The sequence below is a fragment of the Gavialis gangeticus genome, unplaced genomic scaffold (genome assembly GCF_001723915.1).
Source record: "Gavialis gangeticus isolate Ggan-Ray unplaced genomic scaffold, GavGan_comp1, whole genome shotgun sequence".
Lineage (NCBI taxonomy): Eukaryota > Metazoa > Chordata > Crocodylia > Gavialidae > Gavialis > Gavialis gangeticus.
In genome coordinates, this window is record NW_017728993.1 from 22,562,883 (window position 1) to 22,568,953 (window position 6,071).

The following is a 6,071-nucleotide window of genomic DNA, read 5'->3' on the forward strand; positions in this document are numbered from 1 at the left end:
ATCTGTTGTTTTCAACAGTAAAATCAGACACTAGATAAGAATGGAGGCTCAAAACTACCCCTTCTCCCTACCTAGAATATTTCTATTTGGGATGATATATCTCCACGTGTATTTAGCATGGTGGGGCCAGAGTACCTTGCTATCATGGATGAATGAAGAGCTCTTGGCCAAGATTTTCAGTGTCTAGTAATTTTGGGTGCCCAATTTGAGACACCTTAGTGGGGTTTGAGATTCAAAAACTGCAGAGCATTCATCCACTAAAAACGAAGAGAAGGGAGCCTCAGCAGGTATAAATGGTCATAGCTTCATCAACTTCAACAAAGGGGCCTGTTTTCATAGCTCCATTGGTGTTAATGTGACAACATACACCAGCTAAGGATTTGCCTTGCAGTTTCCTTTTAAATTATTTCAGTTGTTTGCCAAACATCACCACCCTGGAAAAAACCTTGATCATACTTCCAGCCATGACCAAATTCCCCTATTTTTCCCCAAACAACAGAACATTAAGGCATTTAAAAGGTAAAGCTTCTTAACACTTAAAAAGACTCCCTTAAAAATTGAGGCTTGTAATTTTTCTTATCTATATGATTCCATCCACAGGTCTAAAATGATCAGTTGGTTATCAGTGTTTCTCAAAAGGGCTGAAGTCGTTGGTTTTTTTAAATAATAATAAGACAGAGAAATAAAATGAGCAGAGAAGACACATATTTCAGACAAGTATAAGAAAGGACTTTAAGCTCCAACTTTAAACCCACTGACCCACACAGCATCTCTTTAATCTCAACTATATGCTAGGAATAGATCAGCCTCTAAGCTTCTATATAAGACAATGTTTGTCATTATAACGAGATCAGCAAATCCTCCTAGTGGAATCACAGCTTATACTGGCAAAAGAATATTTTTGCTGGGCTAGCTCATAATGCTCTCCCAGATGAAAGACATGACTCCAGCAAAAGTTCACATCTGCCAAGGGAAGTCGCATGTACATTAGAACTTTTGCTCATATAAAACTTGTCATTCAAAAAATTGCAGCTTTAACTGACATTGCTCCCCTGGTGAAAAATTTCTCCTGTAGACCTGGCCTGAAATGCTGAGCTGTAGCTGTGCAAAGTGTGTTATTATGTGAGGGGGCTGAACTGGATGACCTCATGAGATCCCTTCCAGTCCTACTTGCCTGTGATCCTGTGAATCAGTTCCAGGATCTGTAGAAGTCATCAGAGAATGGAAATCCTGCAAGTCACATTGACAGTGTAGCTCTGCAGTGCAGGAGAGTGTTGCCTCTTTCCTTAAACAATGGAAGACATTCAGTCCTTGGGGTAGATTATCACCTGTGGTAATCAGGCACCACTTTGCCGAAGTCAATGGTGTTATTTAGATTTTCACCAGCAGAGGCTCTAACCCCTAGAATTTACTGCATAACCTTTGCTACAATATTTTGGCTTTGGTAGCTCCACCTAGCCTTTTCAAATGTGTCTTCCCGTAAGCTATAACTATGCTGCAACAGTAAGTAGATACTTGTAGATACTTTGCATATCGCTGACATTTCCTGAAGTGACTTAACAGTTGAGAGAAGGAAGAGAGAGATTTAGTGCCAACTTCAGTGCTCTATGGAGGATGTGAAAGGGAAAGAGGCAAGGTTAGAGCTTCTGGACCTCCTAATGGGTGCATCTACACATGCAATTAATGTGAAGCAATAAACTCCAGAGCAGTTTGAGAGGGAATAAACTACTCCTGAGTGCAGCATCTACACATGTGGCCAGGACAGCAGCAAGTTGAGCCAGTGCGGAGCAGGCCCAAGCTGGCAGAGGGCATGGGGGGTCAGCCCTAGGCTCTGGGTGGCAGCATCGGGTGGCAGAGGGGCTGGCTGGGGCATGAGGGTATGAAAGCGCAGAGCTGTGTGGATAGGCTATAGACAGGAGTCGGCCACCAGCTGACTGGGCTGACTGGGTGCAATTTACATTCATGGTCAGTGTCTACATATGCATTTAATCACAGTAAATTACCCATGTAAGATAGTACTGTTCCCACCAGTGCTATTGTACATGGGAGTAAATTAGTTCATTGCAGCCTAATCCTGTCATACATGTAGACAGTGGCACTTTACTCCACAGCTAATTGGTTGACTCCACAGAAGAGTGCATGTGTAGACATGGTCAATGAGATTAGGTTAGACAAGGAGTAGAGGTGTGGGCCAGAGATGGGGAAATTCATGCTCTTTACCTATGGATAGGTGTTTGTTCTAGAAATGTCTTCAGCTGGCCTTAAGAAGGGGTATGAAAGAAAAGAGCTGAACAAAGAATGTGGAGAAAAAAAGAAGAGAGCATAGGAAGAGAAAGAGAGAAAACAGCAGAAAGAGAGGCTGAAAGGAGGTTAGGAGGGCAGAAGCCGAGGAGGAGGCAAGGATGTTATGATGGAATTAAAAGCTAAAGGAAAAAATGAAGTGGGATTAAGAGTAGGAAGAACAGAGGAGGGAAGAACAGGGATAAAGAAGGCAAAGGACTTAAAACAGAGTAGACAGAAGAGGCATGAAAGGGCGGGCCAGGGTGAGACAAGCATTTGCCATCTTGCAAGACACTGCAATATAAATAGAAACCTGCCCATAAACAAGGGCAGGACTGGAGAAGAACCAGTTTCAGTGACGCAAAATGCTAAAGTGAATTACCACAGCCACCCTCAATGGCCAACTTCTCACTTCACCCAAAGGTGGCACTGGGTGCAGGCACATCTCTGCCATTATAGTGCAGCCACTGCCGCTTGTATGAATACGTCATTACACTGGCTGGCCCAGACACCCCGAAGTGGTGTAGCTGTGGCAGGCTGGAGCCCCCTGCATGCTACTTGCCCGGGGATTGACTCAGCTCTGCAGGTAGCTTTTGCAGCCAACACTGAGCACTGTACTCCCATGAGTGCGCTGCCAGTGACACCAGCAGACCTGCTCATCTCACTGCTGAGCACTTAACACTCAGGCATCAGCGTGTCTCACGTGTTTGTAGGGCTGTGAGGGACATGCACAGTGCCAAGAACATCCCATGGACATCTCTATGCCAGCTGCCAGGCACCCTTTGAATTTTCCAAGCCTCTTCGCTTGTTGGTACTCGATGTCAGCTCCTCTTTCAAAGCTGAGAAAAACACCTTAAATATTCTCAAATGTGTCATGAGCATGTTCCATTTTTACTACTCACCACATCTGCAAGAGGGACCATTAATGCGAGCCAGGCTTTACAGAGGGAGATTTGTGTGTTTAATTACATTCTTTTAAACCGGCAGGATCTGCTGATTCAGAACAGAACAAACTGTTGCATCAGGCCAGCCTCCGAAAAGACAAGCCAACAAAGGAGGAAAGGCAGGGAGAGGGCTAGGGGGGTCTTAACATTTTCACTTGGAGCAGGGATTAAAATCCAAGCAGGGATGTTGAGTCTTTTTGACATCTCAGCATTTTTTAGAGCTAGGACACATGACAATCCTTCAAACAACTGTGTTGTTTTATTTTTACAGGGCCGCCAATTACCCGGTGTTGTTTAGATAGGTAATACTTGCAACGTATAAACTTTCTTAGCACATGGCATGTGAAAACAAATAACCTCCACCAGATATGTGTTTCCCATGTCAAAGTGGCTATGGGAAATGAAGTGGCATTTTTGTAATAAACTGTCATTGGATTTCCTTACCGGAGGGGCAAAAGAACATTTGAAAATATAAATAGACAGATATTCACTGGCAGATCCTCTAACTCCAGTGGGGCCTTTAACTCAACAAGGACCCACATGAAATATGGGCTGTTCTTGTGAAGACCCAATCCTGGACCTTGCCATGGGTGGTGTGGACAATGGGGCGTTCCCTGGATGCAATAGCACACTCTAAAGTATGAGACCAGCTAAGTGCTTGTACAAGATGGGTTACCAGGTTTGGGTACCAGCAGAGGACTCAGGACATCTCGTATAAGTCCTTGATCTACCAGAAACTGGGCAAATCACTGAGGGTATGTCTTTACCACCTCCTCAATGCTACTGTAGAGTGCCGCTCTCAACCACGTTCAGGTCACCTATGCACCCACTGTGTGTGCAACACACCTGCCATTGAAGCTGCCCTGAGGGAGCCCTCTGTTGCCACTTGAACTCTCTGTCATTGGCCTGCTCAAATGGGGGTTCTCAGCATGAATTCACCTCATTTCTGTGTTTAACAGGTGTAAGGCAGGAGACGGTGGTGGAGGTATACAAGGTATGTATACCAAGTCAGTCCATGCTTCAGTCCCCAATCATAAAGCAGGGATGACACAGTGACCTACCTCGCAGGACATTCCCAGGATACATACGTAGAAGAGTACAAGATATTCAGACACTATACGTGCATTTACTCCAGCTTAAATTTAGTGTGCAGTAAGTAGGAATAGGCCAATGTCTACAAGTGCACATGTTAAAGAGCATTAATGCTGTGTATAGAGTGACTTGGGACTAAAGTTAGCCCCAAGTTAGTCCACACACACGGTGTGATTGCGTGGTAAGGCATCTACATGTGCATTACTGCGCAGTAACTAATCGGGAGTAAATGCGACACCAGCATGACACAGGTTTCACTTTTATGCTCAAGCTGGCATAAGTTGCCATATTTACTGCACAGTATGGGCTTGGATGTGTAGACACAAGCCTGTACTGCACAGACATTTTAGTTACTGCATAATAAATGTGTATATGTACATGCGCCCTGTGACAATGGGGAAAGCCTTATTGACACACACCATGTAAACGCATTACATCAGTGTAACCATCACAAGCAAATGTTTTCCACTGTATGAAATTGTTACTTTACCCCCCAGAGCTATCTTCTGGGGGGCTTTTGTTGTTAGGTTTTGTTTTCCTTTGGGTTTTTTTGGTAAAATTGTTACATTCACATCAGACTATGTGAAAATATATTCTTCTCTAAACTTCTTCTTTGTGATGCGGTGCCATAATTGTACAAAGCTAGCTTCACATACATTCAGAAGTAAAAAGAAAAAATATATCTTATTCAAAATGTGATTGTTTTTCATTAGTAATGAGGGCTGGTCCATAATTACCGATTTAGATTGTGTTGATGATTTTTTGGGCAAAAATTCAAATTTTGACAAAAATGGTGAATAACATGGTCAAATCATTTAAGGTAGGGAGGATTCTGACTAGCCATTATAAATGTTCAGTACCTAAAATTCTTGAACATTTTCAAAATAGTTTTATTTCATTTTACTTTATTTTATTTTTTATGGTTTACCAGCTGTACTAAAAAATTGGCCTGTTTCACTCAAAAAGTTCATGTATCAGGCAGAATATTAATCCACTCAGCATAAAACATGTTTATAGGGCAAGTTGAGGAGCTTTCAGAAGGACAGCAAGTGTATCGAAGGAAAGAGGTATGACCAATAAATTTGTATACCGCTGCAATATTGAATCGCAAATATTGCCCATGGCAGCCACTACAGGAACTGCACCAATTAGTTGTTGAGCTCACCCCTGGTGGCCCTGAGCTAGAGGAAGCAGACGCAGCAGCAGCGGAGCCAGCAGCGGGAGCAGCAGCCACAACAGTACCACTTGGTCCAGTCCAGCTGGAGAACCGGTACGAGGCCCTGGCAACTCTGGAGGAGAAGGAAGGAGAGGAGGCAACCGGAAAGGAGGCATCTCTAAACTCTCCATGATCCAAGCAGGCTGAAGGAGCTAAGCAGGCCCGGAGGAAAAAGCATCAAGTGATCGTCATAGGCGACTCCATCCTAAGAGGTACAGAGGGCCCCATCTGTCACCAGGACCCCTTGACACACAAGGTCTACTGCCTACCCGGAGCAAAGATTCATGACATGACAGGGATGATCCAGGCCATGATCCAGCCCACCAATTACTACCCCATGGTCATAATCCATGTGGGTACCAATGATGTGGCCAGGAGAAGCCCTGATCACCTGGTGGCGGACTACCATGCTCTGGGGGGCGTGCTGATGGAGATAGGCACACAGGTGGTTTTCTCTTCTGTCCTGCCAGTGAGTGGATGTGGAAGATGGCATGAGACGTGCATCGCGGAGACCAACTGGCAGCTTCAGGAATGGTGTC